The following is a 23415-nucleotide window of genomic DNA, read 5'->3' as shown; positions in this document are numbered from 1 at the left end:
ATGTCAGGGAAACGCAACACATGTACTGTTTCCTGTCGTGACGTTTCAAAATAAAACAAGACCGATTAAAATAACGAAAAGTCGTTCTGTTCATGGATAAATCCCGACTAAAACTAAACGTAAATTGTTTATTTAGTCATAAAAACGAAATATATTTTGTTTACTCTCGATTATATTGTGGATTTTACACGGTAAAATCTCACTACAGAGTAATTTCCGGTATGGTGGTTGCTAACATTTCCGACCTTAGCAGACACTCTCCGTTTCCTGCCCACGCTCAGCAAAAGCAAACGTGCGTCTTACGTCACACTTCCAGTGTTTAAAGGTGCAGTGCCCCGCTAAGAAATTTTGAATATAAGACCACACTATCCAGTGCCATTCACCCTGGCACTGGACATCAACAATGGCTGGACCAAAAGTTTTAAATGCTAATAATAAAATATAATTTTTATATTTTGATATTTTATGGAAAGTACATTTTAGAAATGTACTTTTGGACAATTTTGTGTGATTTAACCTCTGTAAAATCATCTATGTTTGTCTGTTACTTGTGTTTATGTCTACTTTAATGTGTGAAAAAAAACCCAAAAACAAATAAAGGTTCAGTGCAGTACCGATGGTACTCAAAAACTTCACAAGACATGCTGCCCCACCCAAATTTTGACATCCCAGTGCTTACTACAGCTTGACTCATGCTTCATGTTTTTCTTTATGTTCCTGCTTATTTACACACACTCAGTCTTTTGATGTCTGGAGAGTCCCTGAATGCATCTCGCCTTCTTGTAATAAGAATGAGAAGTGTCGTTCCCAGGATGAAGTGAGTGGAGACATGTGTGAGTTGGAGATACATACAGTATATGACGTTGGAACCGCACTGTTGTTGAAGTGAATGTGAATGTGTGATGTGTCAGAATGAAGTTATAGCAAAGAGCGTCACACTCGGTGTGACTGTGTGGGGATGCTCCGCTGTTCTTCCGTCTGCCGTTGTAACACAGAAGCCGGTTTGCTCTGGTGCGCACGTGTTAATCACACTAAACAAATTTAACATAATTAATTAAATAAATCAGTTATCACAGTTAATGTGTTATTTTTGACAGCCCCACTTTACTCCCTTAATATTATAGCTTTTTCCTACTAAAATCCTCGTAATATCACAGGTTTATGTTCATAAAATTCTGACTATTTTCTTGATAGAATACAACTTTTTGTCTTAATATTTTGACCTTATTCATACTTTTCCCCAACCAATTTTAATCAATAATAATAATATTATTATATGTTATATAATAGTATTTATACATAATATTACTACTTAAAAACAAATATGTTTTCTTTAATAATTCTTTAATGATAAAATTACTATTATTATTTCTTTTCTGGTGGTGTTTTTCTCATATATTTAAACGTTGTTCTTTTCAATTTTATTTTTGTAATTATGACTTTATTCCCATAACCATTTAACTTTTTCTGCAAAATGATTTTTTTTGGTTTTTTTACCATATTACAAAGAAAAAAATCTTTAATATTTCAACCTTATGCTGCTAAAATGTTATAATTTTCCCTCAGAGTATTACAATTTTTTCAAAAATGTTCTTGTAATATTTTGACTTATTTTGACTACAAAAAAAACACATCTGAAATGGCCTCTGGCCCGCAATTTGGACACCGTGTGCTAAGCTAAAGGCTGGGTTATGCTTTTGTAGACAGTGTATGGGGATGGTGATTACATTTGTTTTTCAGGCAGGCCAACTGTATTACAAATATCAAAGTGGTGGCTCACACTTGGAATGGAAACGTACGTATGAAGTGACTTAAGCAAGCAGGAAGTGACCGACATCAGCACTCTTGTGACCCAGCATGTGACACATGGCGGCCTTTGTTCTTGTTGTCCATAAAGAAGCGTGTGTCGTGCTTAGAGCCGAGTGATGCAACCAGGAGGCACATTCATCTTCGTTTCCTGCTCACTGACTTTTGCTATGTGCTGTCAGATCAATATCTGAACCAGTCACTGCACGGAAGTTGTTGTTTCGTGAACCGCGTCGTGCATGCAGATGTTTCCACACGTCATTCATTTGTACTGAAAAAAAATGACATCATCAAAGTTCCCTTCCCTGATGTGTGCACACGCGTCGTCCTTGTTAGTTACAAAAGGCATGTTTCCCAATCAATGGCTGTCAGCGCTGATGATTTAAACCCGCTGTCGTGACTTCATCACCTCGAGAGAACGCTGCCGGATCAATAGCGTTTTAATTTGTCCACAAATCAACATCAAGGCCACAGAGTACACACACACACACACACACACAAACACGGCAGCCTGAATCATATATGTGAGTCAGCCAGCACTGATCACTTGGCTCCAAGGTGTTCCACACACATTTCCATACAAGTCCCACACACAAACAGAGGAAGCAAACCGAGTGAAACATGTGGATTGGCTTGAGGCTAATGAGAGCTCCACGGACGGCCTTGTGATGTGGATAGTTGTCACATCTCTGACGCCGCGTGTAACGACCACCGCGCGGGCCTGTCAGGTGGAGGCAGAGTTTATGTTCGCGCCACGCTGATAATTAGGTAGACACGGCCAACTAATCAGTTCACAGCGAGGTGGCACCGACGTGTGGAATGCTGCAAGATGAAAGAGAGGTGTGATTTTACACGGTTGTTGGCGGCGTATAGGACGTCTGCTGCTTCAGAGTGCAAATAGACACACATGGATACGTGATTCGAAATAACACACACGGTTTCAGACACTGCTGCCACAGATATTTCATGACAATTATATTTTTACTAATCACTATATTTCATTCATAGACGGACTGGACAGTTCTTAATACTTAATACACTGTAGATCACGGGTGTCCAAAGTGTGGTCCAGGGGACATTTACAGCACACAGTTTTTTTTTTCGTGACTCGCAGCATTCATTCATTCATTTTCTACGGGGGGTGCTGGAGCCTATCCCAGCTATTTTCAGGCGAGAGGCAGGGTACACAGGGCACATATAGACAAACAACCATTCACACTCACATTCATACCTATGGACAATTTGGAGTCACCAATTAACCTAGCATGTTTTTGGAATGTGGGAGGAAACCAGAGTACCCGGAGAAATCCCACACATGCACGGGGAGAACATGCAAACTTCACACAGAGATGGCCGAGGGTGGAATCGAACCCTGGTCTCCTAGCTGTGAGGTCTACGCGCTAACCACTCGACCGCCATGCTGCTCGCAGCACATTCACATTCTCTAGAAAAGCAACTACAGCGAAAATGGAAAAGTAAGCAGTAATTTTACATGAATAAAGTCAAAATATTAACAATAAAGCTGTCTCCGTACTCCGTACATTTTTGATGACGTTGACATCTTTCATCAGAAAAAGAAGTTTTTTTCGACCATTTTTCGGTCTTTAGTAATCAGCAGTAGAACTTAGGTATGCTTCAGCAAAATATCACTTCTTAACAAAAAAAAGAAAGAAAAAAGGCCTTTTCGGAAAAGATACATTTGAAGCATAACTTTCATTTTGACACAAACTTAGTCATATATATTTAGCCAAAATCAAGGAAAAAATGGTTGTTTTACATGACATCTTTTGTACAAAGATAAACACCATGTTCTATTTACAATTTTCACATTTGCAATTGAACTGTGTGTGTGTGTGCATGTGTGTGCATGCATGCAAGCTTTAAAATTGCTCTTCTGCCACCTTGTGGCTGTTTTTTTCACCTTAAAACCGCACCAAACATGCATCTCTTCTATTGTGGAGTTGCAACATCACTTCTTTGTTCCTCTCGTGCAAAAAAAAATGTAAAGGACATATAAATACAGCTTTGGGAGTGAGCTGTCAGGTTGACAAAAAAAAGTATAAAAATGAGTTAAGGGCCCATCCACACGGAAACCTTTTCAGGTCAAAACGGCAAAGTATTTTATCGTTTCAGCCTTTCATCCACACGGGAACAGCATTCTGGGTGACCTGAAACTGCTACCAGACTGGGAAAATGGTGTAAACAAGGCAATACCAAAACAATGACATCACCGACCCACCCACCATCATGTGACCAGAAGTGAACTTTGACAACAAGCCAACTTAATATTTGAACATTTCTATGGACATTTCAAGTCGTACATTTACGAGACATTAAGTCATCAATTCAGGCATTGCCTGAGACAGCTATGAAAAGGGGGCACTTAGTTAAGTGTGGAGGGGGCGGGGTAAGGAGGGCGGAAGTGAGAAAGGTTAGCCATGCTAATCTGTTTGTGCTCGGCTGCTCTGTTTTGCTGCCACGTTATAAATAATAGCTCGCCTGAAGAAAAAGGAACGTTTCCTTCCTGAAGACCTATGATATATTTTCCCTCTGACATACTGTATATGACACGTAATATTACAATTTTATTCTCATAATATTATTTTTTTCCCTCATAAACATACAACTTTTTAGTCGTAAATTTACAAGAAGTGTGAATTTACGACTTTATTCTTATAAATGTATGACTTTTTTTCCTCATAGATTTAGGGCTTCATTCTCATAAAATCACGAGTTTATTTTTGAAGTCTCTGATTTTTTTTAATGCGGCCCTAATAGTCCGCTGTAAGAAACAAACTAAATAAAGTTGTAATTTTGTTTTAATATGGTGGTAATAAAGTCAAAATATAATGGGAATAAAGTATTAATATTACAAAAAGAACATTTACAGAGATTCTTTAAGAAAAAAGTGGAACAATTGTGCAACAAATGTACAAAAAAACAACAGCAAAAATGGGTGGGAAAAATAATAAAAAGTGGCAAATCCTGTCTAGTCTTTGGGTGAAGGGCATGGCTCTATACCCCACTGACTTGAAATTTCTCACACATTTCTAGACTATAACATTTTATTAGACGGAGGTACTGTAAAAATACTACAGACAAGTTTGAGCGACTTGAAATTTCTCACACAGGCCGCACTCCAAAAGGTGAAACATATCATTTGGACCGTTATTAAGCTCCAAACTTATTCAACAAAGATGAAAAAGAAATATAGCCGGCACACTGGCCCTCCGTGGTCTCTCCAGCAGAAGGTGAACATCTCCAGCAAGACAACAAGACACTCCTTTATTCCCACCCTCGGACTTGTGAGAGTGACAGTCGACTAATTAAAATGTCTGAGACCACCCAGCTAATTAATTGAAGAGATTAGTGGTTTCACTCATCCCACTGGGAGAGAGGCCTCTCAAACAATGTGTTTTACGCTGCAATTTCAACATGGAGAGAGGGGGGGAAAATGTTATTAGCCGCTTTGGATGTGCTGTTTATAGGATCCCCATGTTGAATTAATTACTCAATTTTAGTTTGTATTTCCACTGAGTCTCTGAGGCGGCGGCGTGTGTTTTTGATTTATGAATTATTCACACCGCGGAAAGATGGCAGTTTATCATTTCAATAGAGGCACAGACAGTGTAAATAAAAGACTTTTTTTCCATTAGCATCTTGTGATGTGGCTTTGCAGTCATAAATCTAGAAGCGCTCAGAGAGTTACACAGCACACGTAATAATGCAAAGCCTTCAAGGATTGTTGGCTTTTGTTGAACTACATTCCTAAATAGGCAAATTCACTAAAAGACTTAAGATTAATTGGGACCGTGCACTATGGGAATGTATTTTACATTCATGGGATAGATTGACCCCTAATGACGTCCATTTAGACATTAACTCATAAAATTTGGGTTGTTGAACGTTAACAATTTGTAATTAATCATAATTCATCACCATTACTTTCAGTGTACAGTGGAGTCTCGGTTAAAGTGTTTTTTGGTTAACATCGCAAATTTACTCCAAAGGTTTTTATTACAACACTGCATGAGTCCAATTGTGATATGAATGTATTTTTTAAAAATATATCACAAATCATCAGTATCTTCTAACAAAAAGGCTAGCTAACAAAAACGGTCATTGGACCGGAAGTAAGCCGGAAGTAGCCCGTTTATGATGTTTTCGTTCAAAAATGTTGAATAAAATGTTAATGTTTTATAGTTTACATGCACAAAACAATTGTAAACTACGAATGGAAGAATTAATAGACATTTACGGTTACCTTTACCTTCATTGAAAACGTGTCTTCCCAAAGACACGCTGTGGCAGCCACACACCACACGGACACCATTTCCTGTTTTGCCACGAGTTATTTCCTGAAGTTAATTTGAATTCAATAGTGTTTTCCGTCTTCTTTGTCACAATGTTGTTTCTTTGCCTAAATATTTGGCTATTTGTTATTCAAATCAAGCTAAAATCATACCACACGTCTGAATATGTATTTGTCTCTAAATGTTTATTATGAGCAATGACGGGTGCGTTTAAAAAAGATAGCAAATTCGTATGTTTGAGTGTGATGAGGATGTATTTTCTGGGATAAAGGTTGCATAAAAGAGTGATAAGAATATCCGCTCATTGTTTTTTTTTTTGTACTACTAACTACACATACAGCCCTCATAAAGACGCTATTGTCTTGTAGTGTTCAGGGTGTCCTTGAATGCACCGCGAGGTCATCTCGTGACAATGAGGAAGTGTCGTTCCAATGTAAGCATCGTAGGGGACTGCTTGTTACCGCCACAACTGCGATCATTTTTAAAATTACCTACCTAAAAGATAACCTACAGTAGTTTCTTTAAACATGCAAGATAATGATTCTGTCCAGCAGGGGGCAGCAGCCTGCCATTCAACAGCAATGTATCGCGCAACAGTGACTATGTATTGTATGTGTAAAATCAGTGGAATCCGAACAAGAACCATAAAAATGAGAATTCAAAGTGTAGGAGAGCACAAAGCTGGAATGGATTGAAAAAGTGGGAAAGAAGAGAGGACTGAGACACAGCATCTTTCATTGGGCCCACAATGGCTGCCTTCATACGTGGAATGTGGGCTTTATTAATAATGCATACAGTCCAGTATGGTAGCTTGCTAGCAGAGGGGTTATAGTTTACAGGGGTGAAAGGTCATTGAAAGCATCATTACCAATGGAGAGTCATTGTCTGTCAATGTGTCCGTCTTTCAGCTTTAACGCGTATCCTCGGAAAATAAGAATATGAGGAAGCTTTTCATTTGTAAGTGTGACCAGAAATCATCTTCATCTATCCTTCATCTGTTTGGCGGTTCTCAACTCCAGGTTGTAATGCCCACACCGCCACCTTCAGGACTGGGGAGGTATAACCCTCTCAAAGACTGTGAAAGTAAACAAACTGTAAACTGCTTCTGTCTTATGTAATCTAACTGTATACAACATGATGAATGCATAAGCGGGAATTGAACCACGTACATTTGAATTAGGGAGCACGTACTTTATCAACCAAGTCATGCTATCACTGTCCAAACCGAAAAGTGATTCAGTAATAGAAAATTATAAGTGACTTTTTACCAGCAGAGGGCGCCATTTCTGTTGCCCATTAATTTTTAATGGGAGTTAAAGTTACCCAGAAAATATGAAACTACATTAAATTTGGGAATATTGTGAAAAATCTGAATAGGTAGTCGACTCATCCTGAGTGAGCTGAACGTTTTGAAAAAAAATGAAAAAAATTACAGCTGTTTTATTTTCATTTATGCCGTCGTTTTTGTTTGAATTTTCCAACGGTTTTAACTTTTTGTAAAAACTGTAAATCTTCTTCTCATAATTCTGACTTTATTACCATAATATTTTTACTTTATTCTAGTAACATTGTAACATTTTTTGCCAGCAAATGAAAAAAAAAAATTACAACTTTATTAGTTTGTTTTTCCGAAAATTACAACTTTTTTAATTCTTGTAAAAATTACTGCTGATTTTTCAATTTAATTTCTTTTTAGATTGCTTTAGATTTTTTTAGCTAGCGGACAAAAAAAATGAAGAAAATTACAGCTGTTTTATTTTCATTTATGCCGTTGTTTTTTGTTTGAATTTCCCCACAATTTCAACTTTCTTGTAAATCTTCTTCTCATAATTATGACTTTATTACCATAGTATTTTGACTTTATTCTAGTAACATTGTACCGTTTTTTGCCAACAAATGAAAACAATTTTACAACTTTATTAGTTTGTTTTTCAGAAAATTACGACTTGAAAAAAATGTAATTCTTGTAAAAATTACTGCTGATTTTTCAATTTAATTTCTTTTTAGATTACTTTAGATTTGTTTTAGCTAGCGGACAAAAAATGAAGAAATTACAGCTGTTTTATTTTCATTTATGCCGTTGTTTTTTGTTTGAATTTTCCCACAATTTCAACTTTCTGGTAAATCTTCTTCTCATAATTATGACTTTATTACCATAGTATTTTGACTTTATTCTAGTAACATTGTAACTTTTTCTGCAAAAAAAAAATTACAACCTTATTCGTTTGTTTTTGCAGAAAAATACAACTTTTAAAAACAATGTAATTCTTGTAAAAAATACTGCTGATTTTTCAATGTATTTTCATTTTTTTAGATTGCTGTAATTGTTTTTTTAATTTTAGTTTGTTTAGTTTTCTTGAATGAATTTGGTGCGTGCCTTAAAGGTACATATTACAAGCACGTGTTTGCTAAGTTTGAGCAAGGTGGGACTTAGCAACTAATAATCCATAAATCCTGGGCCAATTGTGTAATAAGAGGAGATCGGTATTTCATGCACGCTAGCTTGTCTTCCAAAGGGTTTTGGTTAGTATTATTGTTTGGCCTTCCTTGGCGGAGGTCTGTGCTCTGCTGAGAGATATGATATTGGAGTAGTTGACTTGACCTTGAAAGTACTGTCTGGAAGGCAGACAGGCCTCTGGGATGCCCCGGGATGCCCCGCCCCCCTCCCCCTCCTCCACAAGCCCTGCTGGATCAATACTGGCTTGGTGAGTGAGTTCATGTGAGCTCAGCAGGATGACACAACGGGTCGTGGAGGCTGACAAAACACGCTAATGACCTCCTCCTTCGCCCATCGCAGACGCTCGGCTAAGTTTAGCAGGGAATCCAGGACGGGTGGATCGGCTTTCACACGCGAGCGCTCAAGTCAACACCTACAGAGGACGCAGAGAAAGACAGAAAAATGATTAATAAAGTCTCCGGTTGCAGGAAATGACTCCTACCGGTAAACATTTATGCTGAAACGTGTGCCCACTCATTGCTGCATGCTGTATTCTTCTTCTGTCTATTTTTCAGCATGACTCTGCGGAAATCAACTTATTTTATTATGCACAGCGCCAACAGACGACTGGGCTCCCACGTTGGCATGGATTTTATTTCTAAATGTGTAGAGAAGCCTGCTTTGATACGTCGCTGTCCTCCGTGTCCCCACAGGATGAGCTCATCTAGATGGGACGATGCTGTACGTATATCATGTCCTCAAGGAATAATTTTTTATTCTTTTACGAACTATTAGAGGACCAATTCTCTCAAAAGTGGAGCAAATAAGTGAGGAAGATTTTACTCACAGTAACAGGCTGCTTGGACACACACTATTATGACATGAAAAGGTCACCTTTGCAGGGCAGGGGACCTTTAATGCAGATTAGACGGTGGCTGATTATCAGGGCCTGCAGCACATTTCAAAAAGTCATTTCATCAAAGAAAACCGAAAGAAAGTACCCAACAACAGCAACAATGGCAGTAATCTTACAGAATAAAGTCAAAATATAAGAAAAAAGGTTGTAATGTTATGGCAATAACGCCATAATATTATGAGGGAAAAATAACATCATTTTAGTTGCATAAAGTTGAAATTTTAAAGAAAGACTTTTTAGTCATTAGATTATAAAAAACAAACATAACAACAAATAAAGTTGTAATTTTTGAACAATTATATGATGATGAGTATAAAGTCAAAATATAATTACAAGAAGAATATTTATGAGCGAGTCTTAATAGTTGGAAAATTTGGAGAAAAAAAAGCCATCATTTTCAGAGAATAAAATAAAAATATTAAGAAAAAATCTTCAGGAAAAAAAATATTCATGATTTTTTTTAAATTATAATAAACTCAAAATATTAAGATAAAAAAATTTAGAATCCAATTAAAAATGAGAATAACCTTAAATACTGTTGAAATATTAAATATTTTTTTAGATTAGATTAGATTAGATTAGATTCAACTTTATTGTTATTGCTCATGTCACTTGTACAGGGCAACAAAATGCAGTTAGCATCCAACCAGAAGTGCAATTTTTATAAGTACATTAGTATGGACAGATCTATGTAAATAAAACTATACAGGCTATGACTATAATACAGTGAGGATATGTACTGGGATATAAATGACTATAATATGGCTATTGTAGATTATACAGATTATAAACAGTATGGGTATGACAATATATAATAACAGTAATATATACAGTATTGCAATTTTTACTTTTACAATTTTTACTTTGTAAATTTGTAATATTATGAGAAACAAACAAAACAAAACAAAGTTATACATTTTGGGAAATTGGGCTAATATTCAAAAACATTTTCTCACAGAGATATGCCATATGATTTGCGAAGTTTTGGGAATTTGATCATTCTGATGGCAAATTCCACCAGGATATGTTTTCCTTATCAGTTTGTGGGGTTAAGCTGTGGAATAGTCTGGGACTTGAACAGAAGCGATGTCAAGACATTGGCCGTTTCCAATGTCTCTACAAACAGAATGTCTGTATCCACTACAGAGACATTCAGGTCTAATGTGTTCATGTTGTGTGGATGATTAACTGTTACCTACCTTGTGGTGTTCATTTACCATTGCTGGTATTTATTGTATGTCCGATGTTGCCTACCATTGTGGTACTTGTATTACTACCGATAGTATTGGAAATCCCTTCACATGTGTAAATATTGGTAAAAGCTTGAGGTATTATTAGGAAAGAAAAAAAAAAAAAGAAGCAGCTTTTGGTTTTCATTTGGTTTCCATTGACGTACTCGAGAGATATTAGGGTGGGATTTAATAAGTTTTACTTCTTCCCACTCCATTTTGAGCTTTAAATGTGTTTCTATATTATTTCTTTCTCGCTCAAAGACTATTGTGGACTTGATTGTGCTATTTTGTATACGTATATTCTGTTGTATGTTTTGCAACAGTGCATTGTTTTGCTCAAAATAAAAACAAACAACAAACAGGTTGTGCATGAAGTTATTATATTATATTATATTATATTATATTATATTATATTATATTATATTATATTATATTATATTATATTATATTATATTATATTATATTATATTATATTATATTATATTATATTATATTATATATTGGAAATAATGCCAAAATATTATGAGAATAAAGAAATGAATATTGGATTGAATGGAAGTTGAAAAATTTGGAAAATTAAAAAACAACAGCATCAGCAGACATGGAAAAAGCTGTTGTAATTTTACGAGAATAAAGTCAAAATACAAAAATATTTTTTTTTGCATTTTTACAATAAACTCACAATATTATGATAATTTTTTTACGAGCATAGAGTTGAAATATTGAAAAAATATGCTAGTTGTACTATTAGGAGAAAAAAAAAATCAAGTTGTCATTTTTGGAAAATAAGGTTGGGGACAAAGGTAGAATATTATTGGAATAAATCCATAATACCACAAGAAGAACATTTAGGAAGATTATTTAAGAAGAAAGTTGATATATTTGATAAAATGTGTAAAAAAAAAAAAAAGAAAAAAAAAAGAAAAGGGGATAAAAAAGAGCAGATGGGAAAGTTCCTACTCTTTCATCTACATGACAAAACTGTCATACATGTCAAAGTTGCATCCGTTAATTTTTTACAATGTCGCCCTCTCGGGAAAACCGTTTGTACGTTTGTTTTCCTGCCGTATGCAGCATATTTATGACGATCGTAGCAAAAGCAAGAGCATCCAAGACACAAACGTGCACCCCAAATAAACACCCCCCCTGTAGACAAGTGTGTGATTTTATTTGCGCTTTAATGAATGTGTCGCTTGCCATCTTCCATCTACCTCAAGTAACCTCTGACACCTGCTCCGCTTGCAAACACCTATAAACACACACACACACACACACACACATATGCACGCTGGAGTTAATGGGCCGCGGCATTGAAGCAGCAGAGGATAATAGAACGTAAACAAGAAAGGTGAAATAGGAAAGGCAGCTGGGTCAGCGGGGAGAGGAGATATTACGGCCAAGCAGACGAGGTTAGAGGTGGAATTGGCAACACCAAGCACACTTCAGACTATCTGGGTGTGACTATCTCCCGGGAAGGGAGGAACTCCGCTCGTTCTTTTAATGGAATATGGAATGGAGTGTGCTCATAATGCAACTTTAATATGCATTTGTGCACCGATACGCAGAAGAAAAATTTGAATTTGAATTAAAAATGATAAAGGAAATTGAACTCAAATAGAATTTTTTTTTTTTCAACGCTGATACGTGCAACCATTTTTATGGCGTGTGCTTAACGGAGACCGCATTCAACATTCCGTGCTTTAAACACACCAAAATAAACAGTGCAGCCCGGATAAAAACAACACTGAAGAGTCACTTGGTGAACTTGCAAGATGTCGTGAAGACTCTTGGGTAGATCATTAATGCTCACATGCAGGAACAGGACAGAAAACACAGCATCCACACTTGTTCAGCATTTAGATGAACTTTACCTTTTATGCCACGTTTGGTGTTAATTAAATTGTTCAGGAGGCTACATTAAAGTTAATAAAAATCTAAGGACATCATGTTAAACTCATATGATCATTTATACACTCCTGGTCAAAATGTTAAGGTTTGTAAGGTTTGAGGTTTGTATTGAGTTGTGGACTCCTATAGAGAAGCCACACACCATAACCCGCACAGAAAGCTTTCTAGATCAGGGGTGCTCATTAAGTCGATCTCGATCTACCGGTCGATCGCGGAGGTGGTACTGGTCGATCGCTGGTCGATCGCGGCGTGACATTAAAAAAATATCATCCCAGCATCAATGCCGTCACTTGATTGACATACAGGGCAGCCATTCAGATGACAACTGAATGTTGCTTTTCGGGCGACCAATCAAATCAAACAACGTCTCTAAGTGCAGCAGAACTTACGATGTCAGCCTATCATCCATCCCCGTTACTTGATTGACATACAGGACAACCAGTCAGATGACAACTGAATTTTGACCTTTAGGTCACCGCTCATGCGTAAACAACGATGCAAAGTGCTAAGCTAGTCGGCGAATTGCGAGATTTTAAGCCCTCGCTAAAGTTTATGGTCACTAAAATGAGTGAAGGAGCTGGACCAAGCAAAAAGGCAAAAACTGGACCAAGTAAAAAGGCAAAAAACATATCACTTCCATACGGATATGGAATATTATACGGATATTATGATACGGATATTATCCATGACTGATAAACATTTGGAAGTGTGCTTGAGGCTGGCTATCAGCAGCTACTGTCCGGACTATGCATCCCTGGCTGGTTCAATTCAGTGCAAGTCATCAAAGTAAACTCAGGTAATTACAAAAAATGTTAATAGTTAATTATGTGTGTTTTGCAATATTGGCTCATTTGGTTATGTAAGGTACATCAACATACATTGTACGTACAAATAATCCTCAATACATTTGAAAATAAATAGATGTTTTGCATTTTTGTAGTGGGTAGATCATTTTGACTCGGTCATTTTAAAAGTAGCTCGCATGCTGAAAAAGTGTGAGCACCCCTGGTCTAGATCTTCCAGACTCTGCGACTCTTCCTGTAGTGTATCCATTGATTTCCTTTCTCCCGCCCGAACAGTGTGTTTGATTTCCCTCCTCCAGGCACGCCTCCCGCCAAGTTCACTCCACTGGGATTTGTCACACTCCCGAGGACTTTCAGACAGCTGCCGAAACCCCTTTTTTCTATTACTTACACAACATAAACACAGTTAGGATACTAATCAATTGTTACTTACAGCTTGCTCTTCTGACTTTTCGACACAACTAAGTAACGTTGGAAAGACCTTCAGCAACACTTTGGCGGATAGTCCCGTGTCGTATTGGCCCGTGTTCACAAAACAGTCCCATGTGGAGTGTTGTCGACAGCTCTTTAGGAAAGCTTCACAGAATTAATTAAATAATTAAACACATCACAAAAAAACGCCCTGTGATTGGCTGGCCACCAGGTGTACCCCGCCTTACGCCCGAAGACAGCTGGGATAGGCTCCAGCACCCCCCGCGACCCTCGTGAGGAAAAGCGGTAGAAAATGAATGAATGAATGAATGAATCACAAAAAAAAAACAAAATTCCTATGATCAATTACTCAACTGGACATTCTCATATAAGGAAGTTCGGGTGGCAATGACATCAGTAGAAAAAAAAAAACTCTGTAAAACACCAAAACTGCTTTCAGGGCTCGCTTCCAAATGCACAAACTTTGTTATCTGACTTGTGGTATCTTTTAACAAGAGAATACAACATTGTAGCAGCATTTACAGCTCGGAAAAGAGCAGAAGCATAAGAAGTCCCCTTGACAAGCATAGCTTGAAATACCCAAACTAAAATAGAAATAAATGTATAAAAAGAATTGAAAAATAACAATCACAGCGAAGTGGGCGTGCCTGTAGGTGGCCGTGGGTAGAATAAATTAAAACAGATGGTTTTGGCGGAAAGCACAAATCCAAGGAAATACAGCTGGAATAGATGCAGATTCTGAAAAAGTTTTCTGTGCAGGTTATTGTGTGTAGCTGCTCTATAGGAGACCATAACTCGATACAAAAGGCCGAAAAGTGAGCATATTTTATAATAATTTGATGTATTATTTAGTTAAATTTGACTAAGATTATTTTTCAAATATGTTTTTCATGATACATACGTATACTGTATATATTTTTTACATTTGAAAAATTCTTTAAAATTTCATCTCTATGCTATTTTTATGCCATTATTGCCATGGTATTTTGACTTCATTCTCTTTATTCTTCAACTTTTTTGTGAACTTTCTTCATAATTCTGACTTTATTCCCAGAATAATTTTACTTTTGTAATTTTTTTCTTTAATATTTCAACTTTATTTAAAATGTTTACTTTTTTTTGTTAAGATTTTCACTTAATTCTTGTAAAATTTCTACCAAAACAAATGATCAAACATATAGCTCCATGTTTGTGGCAGAGCTCCAGGCTTTATTTTAAGATGTGTAGCAAAGCCTGTTCCTTTACACTGTATAAATGTCAGCAAGTATGTAAAGGATATGATGAGAGTGTGAGCTAATGAAGTGTCCATGATGGATGACGCGGGCTACTCTACCGAGTTCCTTATTCTTCGCTCGCCGAGCCTCCATCACCTCTATCACCTAACTCTAAGCCAACAGCATATTTGTTATCTTCACTCACACACCGTTCCTTATCTCCTTCGCCACCCTCCTCTTCCTCCTCCGTCTCTGGGGCGCCAGACAACTTTTTTTTTCTTTTTAATGAACCGTAGTTCATCTCAAAGGCCCTTGTCCTACCTTGCAGGGCTTATCAGGCCGTCTGGCACCTTTCCTTCCGACTGAGACGGCCCTGCCCGTGGCGCGTTGCCACGTCTCTTTAAGTGACATGCGGTGTGAAAATATCAAGACAAACACTCCTTTAACCGTCTCATGGGAGGGGATATCAGTCTGGACTGTTTTACTTGCAATAGTCACACCTGAATACACACACACACGTCCCCGTGTCACACTCTTTTCCCCATTTTTACTGTTGTTTATTCCAAAAAAATTATCTTTTCTTTTTTATAATGATTTTATTGCCATAATATTTTGACTTTATTCCATTCACATTAAACAAATATAATTTTGTCGAAATGTCGATATTGTCCAACTCTCAATTTCCGATATCGATATATACCCATATGTGGAGGAATGAACGATATCGCATTTTTATGATATTTTATTATATTTATCAGGCATCCCTACAGTAAACTTTTTCATCTAACCAAATTTTCCAATATTTCCTGTTCTTCTCATAAGTGGTTAGTGCGCAGGACACACAGCGAGGAGACCGAGTTCGATTCCCCCACCTCCGGCATCTCTGTGTTTGCATGTTCTCCCCCGTGCATACGTGGGTTTTCTCCGGGTACTCCGGTTTCCTCCCACATTCCAAAAACATGCTAGGTTAATTGGCCACTCCAAATTGTCCATAGGTATGAATGTGAGTGTGAATGGTTGTTTGTCTATATGTGCCCTGTGATTGGCTGGCCACCAGTCCAGGGTGTACCCCGCCTCTCGCCCGAAGACAGCTGGGATAGGCTCCAGGATAAGCGGTAGAAAATGACATTACCTTTCCTCACTATATTACAAGTTTATTCTCGGAAAATCAAAACATTATTCCTAGTTTTTCTCTTAATATTTTGACTTTATTCTTGTCATATTGTCATGTTTTCCACAATCTATTTTTTTTTTCAAAACTATAACTTTATTCGTTGTTTTGTATGTTTTAATAATACTAGGACTTGCTTTTTCAATTTTAATAATAATTCAAATTTCTTTGAAAAAATATTTTTACTCTCATAATTTTAATTTTTTACCAACCGTGGTTTCAAAAATTACAACTTAAATAATTTAGTTTGTTTCTCATAATATTATAACAAAAAGAAACAAAAAAATTTCCTTAATATTTCATTTTATGATATGAAAATTATTTTTTTCCTCTTAATAGTACAACATTATTCTCACTAAATTACACTTTTTTCACATTATATTTTCACTTTTTTCTTGTCAAATTTATAATAATTTGTCATTTTTGCTGTTTTTTTGGTTTTATTTTTAGAATGTGCCGCCGGCCAGGATAATATAAATATAAATAAAAACTCTTTTTTTTTACACAAATCTTTTCCCTTTTATTATATTTTTCATGCAACTTGTTCCCTTTTCATGCCATGTTCTTTAATATTTCATTTTATGATATGAAAATTATTTTTTTCCTCTTAATATTACAACATTATTCTCACTAAATTACACTTTTTTCGCATTATATTTTCACTTTATTCTTGTCAAATTTAAAATAATTTGTCATTTTTGCTGTTTTTTTTTGGTTTTATTTTTAGAATGTGCCGCCGGCCAACATAAAAAGAGCCCCGGGCCACAAACGGCACCCAGGCCGCACTTTCGACAGCCCTGACTGAACTGAACAACCAGCTGCAATTTCTGCGTTTTCTATTCAAACATCTTAATGTGCGAGTGGATGTCCACCAAGGTGATGACTTCATTGCTGATGGATAGCGGAAGATCAGGAAGTCTACCAGGGCGTGGTTTTGATTGCTGCACGATTCAGCGACTGTCTGTGTTATGATACTGGACATAAGAATAACAATCCACACAGGAGTTCAAGCGGCGTTCTTTCCCCTCCTTTATTTTCTACCTGGACTGTGTCCATCAGCATGATGGAAGCGTTAAGTCGAAAGCAAGCGTGCAGCGTAAGACCTGAAGACATTCTATTCAGTTGGCAGCGACGGTGGAAAGTAACAACCCCAGCAGGCATCAGCAGCCCCGCTCGCATCCGTCAGGCGGCACAGCCACGCCATTTGTCATCCTGACAGCCTTAGTGTGGATGTTCACTTCAGACGACAATACAACGGATGGATAGCTTTTTCTAGCTCTAGTCAGCTGGGATAGGCTCTGGCCTTGAACCCTGACGGGATCAGAGGAAGCGAATGAATGCATCTCTCATAAACGCACACAATGTGCTATTGTGGAAAAAAACACTATAAACCCAACATCTGGAAGACAAGTAATAACTCTTTCTTCTATGTACGCACATTCTAAAAATAGAATGGAACTATTTATTTGACAAAAATAAAATAAATAAATTAATTAAAATATTAGAAAAAGTTATTCTAGTAGCATTAAAAGAAAACTACAAAAATAATACAATTAATAACCATTTTTAAATAAATGCAAAAAAGTACAAAAAAACCCTCTATTTTGTAATAATTGTATTTGGTAAAATTTGTATGGACAAAAAAAAAAAAATCAAGACATTTTTGACACACGTGTTCATTCCACCACAGGTATGTCATGTATGTCATGTTACACATATCAGTATCGGCTGGTATCAGTATCGGAAGTTGAGAGTTGGACAATATCGGAATCTGAGTTTTCACCAACAAAGCCAATATCGGATATCCCTAGTTATAATATCATAAAGTATAACAAAATATTATGGCGATAAAGAAATATTTGGAAAATATTTAAAATAAAATAATGAGGGGAAAAAGAGGGAAGTTGATGCAGAGTTTTTATAAATATAAATATAAATATAAATATAAATATAAATATAAATATAAATATAAATATAAATATAAATATAAATATAAATATAAATATACATATAAATATAAATATAAATATAAATATAAATATAAATATAAATTCATTCATTCATTCTCTACCGCTTTTCCTCACACGAGTCGTGGGGGTGCTGGAGCCTATCCCAGCTGTCTTTGGGCGAGAGGCGGGGTACACCCTGGACTGGTGGCCAGCCAATCACAGGGCACATATAGACAAACAACCATTCACACTCACATTCATACCTATGGACAATTTGGAGTCACCAATTAACCTAGCATGTTTTTGGAATGTGGGAGGAAACTGGAGTATAAATATAAATATAAATATAAATATAAATATAAATATAAATATAAATATAAATATAAATATAAATATAAATATAAATATAAATATAAATATAAATATAAATATAAATATAAATATAAATAAATATAAATATAAATAAAAACTCTTTTTTTTTTTTACACAAATCTTTTCCCTTTTATGATATTTTTCATGCAACTTGTTCCCTTTTCATGCCATGTTGTTAAAGATGGGGATGTCTTGGCTAAATGATTGTTTAGCCATAATGTCTAGCCATAAGAGATCCAAGGGGTTAGGCTTTATCCATTTGAAGAAGAATAAAAGAAGAAAAAAATAAAAGAAAAAATAAAGAAGAAAAAAAACTCTGTATCAACTTCCCTCTTTTTTATATATACATATATACGTATATATCAACCTTCTTAGTATACGTAAATACCCTGTAGTGTACATGTGTTGCAAAGTGGCAAAGTTACATCCTTTCATTTTTGACGCTGTGGCCCTCCCTGGTAAAAAGTTTGGACCCCCCCGCCCCATGTTTTTGGTGTCTGTGATGTGTTTTTTTTTTGTGGCAGATGGACCACATGCATGATGGAGTACACTGGAGTACACTATGCCCACTCCATGCCTGTTCGTGTTAGCTTTGCAGTCTGAGTCATTGACTGTCAGTCAGGTGTGAATTACGCCAACCTGGCGCCTACGGTGTTTGTGCTCATCTCCTCTTATACGGCAGCTAGTCCAAAAAGGTTGCAAAACTGTGCCACTAAAGTCCAAAATTGATGGTAAAGTGCTTAAAGAATATTGCAGCAGAAAGGCGTAGCAAGTCACCAGGAGTTTTGGAGGATATTTGTGATGTTCCCACAGTCGTGTTCCCGACGTTTGCTCGCTCACAAAAAAGCATCTGATGAGGAGGAACATTGTGCTTTGGTTGCCATGGTTACAGTAATAACAAGTGGGGCCTTGATGTAGCGATCCACAGACACTTTTATCGCAAAGCTTCAACCTGGAATGACCAGTGTGCTCAATGGCAGCAAACCCAGAAAAAGGGTGTGTGTCATCATTGACACAGTGGAAACTCCACCTGATACACGTGGAAAAATAAGCCTTCCACTCACACGAGACTGCCTCCACCTTGCAAACACTACAACTACTGTATGCCCCACGTACCACCTAATGTTTGTTGTCAGCTAATGATAGCAGTTTGACAAAGTTTTGCTATGTTAGCCTTCATTGAATGTATATACAAACTTTTTCCAGCAAGGGCTGCATGCTGACAACTAAAAGGGCCACTTTTATATATTTAAAAAAAAAATTGCGTAGATACAGGATGCTAAGATGTCTTATTCACAAGAAGTAGGATTTTTGATCAATTTTTGCTGTGTTTATTTTATTTTTACAAATATTTCAACCTTCATCTCATACATTTTTTCTCTTATATTTTTATTCTCATAGTATTTATCTGATAATCTATGAATATAAACTGTATAATACAACTTTATCCTTAACTTTTATCCAACCTAATTTTCTGTGGGTATTTGCAGCCCATGGCTGTTTCTTATTGGCCCATAGCACATTCTAAAAAAATTCCAAATAACAATAACTGAAAAATCAGCACTATTTTGACAGGAATAAAGTCAAAATATATCGAGAAAAATTTTGTAATTAGGGATGTCTGATATTGGATTCTTTGCCAGAAATCGATATTGTCCAACTTACAATTTTCGATACAGATATAAGCCGATACCGATACGTATGTTTAACATATGTTTGACATATCCCCTCTGATGGAATGAACACATATGTGTTGGATACAGCATTTTTGCGATATTAATTTTCATGATCAGGAAAACTCTGATATTGGGCCGATAATTATCTGTATCGATAATTATCGGACATTCCTAGTTGTAATCTAATGAGAAGAAGACAACGTTTTACGAGAGTAACGTCATATAATGAGGAAAAATCTTGTCAATTTAGTAGCATAAAGTTGAAATATAAACTGTTTTAAAAATTATGAAAAAAATAAATACAGTTGCAATTTTTTGAAAATTTGGTTGTGAAAACAATAATGCTATGACAATAAAGGCAAAATTTTTCTATTATAATTATGAGGAAAAAATGTACAACAAAGTTGAAATAGCTGGAAACAAAAAAATACATTTTATTATTATTATATATTATTAAATATATGATTATTATTTTTAAAAAATTTTATTATTATATATAATTTATTTATTTATTATTATATGTATATAAATATAATAATATATCATATAAAATAAAAACAGCTGTTTTTTTTTACAAGAACAATGTCGAAATATTGCGGAAAAAATGCCATACTCTAACAAATAAGTCAGAATTTTATGGAAATTTTATAGAGCTGAAATATTCAAGACAAAGTATTTTTTTGAAGACATAATATTATGAGAAAGGTTATATTATTATGGGAATAAAATAAAAATATCATGGGAATGAAAGTTGACAATTTGGAAAAAAAAAGAAAAATGCCAGCGTTGATACTAATTTATACTTTTTTACCTACATGACAAGCTGGGATACTGTTTTTTCTAGAAATATACACAGTATAACTTCTTAGCATATCTACAATTTTTGCTTAACAAAATATCAAAGCGGCATCTTTTTGTTTTTCACGATGTGGCCCTCGCCGGATAAAGTTTGGCCACCCCAGGCCTGGAGGACAGCTCACACACAAGTTGAATGATGGCAGCCGTCTTCATCCAGCGACTGTTCATCGTCAGTGTGTACTGTAAATATGCTAACGGACCAGCCCGCATTGTCCTTTTACTGTAGACAGGTGGCGCCCCTGAGATAGATGTGTTTGTGTCGCATCCGAGCATGGTTCTGCATGCAGAAGCAACACAAACACATGTAAACAAAGTTAAGTGTCTTTGCTGTAGACACAACCTTATAAGGCAAATGTCGTTTTTTTTTTTATGCAACACAACCTTCCGTTCATGAATCAAGGTTGCACAGAGAGGACAGGATATAAATCACGGGGATGTAAGGATGGGTGTCAACCCTTAACTCTTGTTTGGACAAAAAGAGCAACAACAGCTTGGAAAAGGTCTCCATCACCTTCAGGCGTCCATTGAAAGCAGTTTGTATTCACACGTCAAGCAGGAAGGTCCGTGCCCACGGCACCACGTGGACGCGGGTTCCTGGCGACGGCTTCGGATCCTACCCCGCCGATTGTGACAGACACAAAAGCTGTCTTTGGATAAGCTGGGAGAAAGACGTACTACTTTTTATTCCGCTGTCATTCCTTTCCTTCCTCCTGGCGATGGTGAGAAAGAAAGCCAACTACCGTGCAGAAGGAGGAGGAGGAGGAGGAGGAGGAGGAGGAGGCCGCAGGGAAGAGAGCGCTCGATTTGGAAGTCCACTCAGCCTCAACAGAGAACACGCTTCAATGAGAACACCAGGAAAGAACATCAGGGCGTGTCGGTGCGGTATAGTTTGTTCACTACACTCCAAGACACATCTGTCAAGTGTTGGGATTGACCCCGTGTTCTCGTACGAATCTTGACAAGTAATCACAGACGCATTTCAGACAAGAGAAGCTGATGGCAGCAGCACGTACAATAGAATATAGCACATTTAGTGCAGTTTTAAACCGAAAAAACTACCACCGGGGGGCAGGGGTGCTTTTTATAAGAACTCATTCTGCATCTTTCCCAATGAAATCCACGCTAGGCAACAACTAGAAAGTGAAAAGGTGGTTAAAAGTGGAAATTTGAATATGTGCACACACACTGTTCAGCTGCAAATGTGAAAATTGTAAACAGTTTATGGTGTTATATTTAAAATGATTATTTTCAGGACCCAATTGGTTGTGTTGTTTATGTCGTGGCATCATTGTTTACACATATTTTACAGTATGTGTCAAAGTGAAAGTGATGCTTGACATGTATCTTTTCACAAAAAGCCTTTTTTCCTCCTCTTTTTTTTGGTTGAGAACTGAAATAAAATTTTTTCTGATGAAAAATTGAATCTTTCTTTTGGCTTAAACCACATCCATATAGCCCAAGAACACAATATTCTATGGGCCTTGAAAAATCTATAAAAATCATCCTAAATGGCCAGGATCATTTGAGGATCGATGAATACAAAAGTGTTTCAAAAGGACTGGGGAAGAAGGACAAATAAGCCAAAAAATTACCACTTCCACAAAGAATGAGAGGAGAAATTTTTCACTCAATTTCAGCCATGGCATGTTGGCTGAGCTAGCCAGTCTCCATGCAGTGTGAAAGCTAATGAAATCTAACATTTTGTCGTTCAATATGTTTGGACTAAAAATAGGCCATAGTCAACCATGAAACAGCCATCATTTATTCATTAGTTATTTTTTAGAAAATATAGCAATGGACACAAAATTTCCCGGGCAAAAAAATAAGGAAAATAATGTTGCACTTTTGGGCTACACGGTGGTCGAGTGGTTAGCGCGCAGGCCACACAGCTAGGACACCCAGGTTCGATTCCACCCTCTGGCATCTCTGTGTGGAGTTTGCATGTTTTCCCCGTGCATGCATGGGTTTTCTCCGGGTACTCCGGTTTCCTCCCACATTCCAAAAACATGCTAGGTTAATTAGCGCCTCCAAATTGTCCATAGGTATGAATGTGAGTGTGAATGGTTGTTTGTCTATATGTGCCCTGTGATTGGCTGGCTACCAGTCCAGGGTGTACCCCGCCTCTCGCCCAAAGACAGTATGTTGCATTCAATGGTGTTCCTCAAAATGTAATGTGGGGAGTACTCCAGGAGTATGGGGTACCAGACCACCTAATTCATGACTAGTGAGGGGCTTCCCTTTGTCATTGATTGTGTTCATTACTTTTATGGACAGTAGTTCTAGGTGGAGCCAGGGTGTTGAGGTTTTTGTTCCAGTTTGGTGACTGCA

The 23415-nt window shown here is 36.7% G+C and overlaps 1 protein-coding gene across 2 annotated transcripts in view; it reads right to left on the bottom strand.

The window, feature by feature from the left end:
* Positions 1-8810: 8810 nt before the first annotated feature.
* p2ry1 (purinergic receptor P2Y1) overlaps positions 8811-23415 on the bottom strand; it is a 40611-nt gene continuing 26006 nt past the window's right edge. For both annotated transcript variants that reach the window (XR_009131514.1, XR_009131513.1), the window contains exon 2: positions 8811-8989. The gene's annotated coding sequence lies outside the window, so the exon portion shown is untranslated. The remainder of the gene's footprint in view (positions 8990-23415) is intronic.

This window comes from Doryrhamphus excisus, chromosome 8 (assembly GCF_030265055.1).
Source record: "Doryrhamphus excisus isolate RoL2022-K1 chromosome 8, RoL_Dexc_1.0, whole genome shotgun sequence".
Classification (NCBI taxonomy): Eukaryota; Metazoa; Chordata; class Actinopteri; order Syngnathiformes; family Syngnathidae; genus Doryrhamphus; species Doryrhamphus excisus.
Note: the sequence above shows the minus strand (reverse complement) of the source record. Positions and strands in the feature narration are given on the sequence as shown.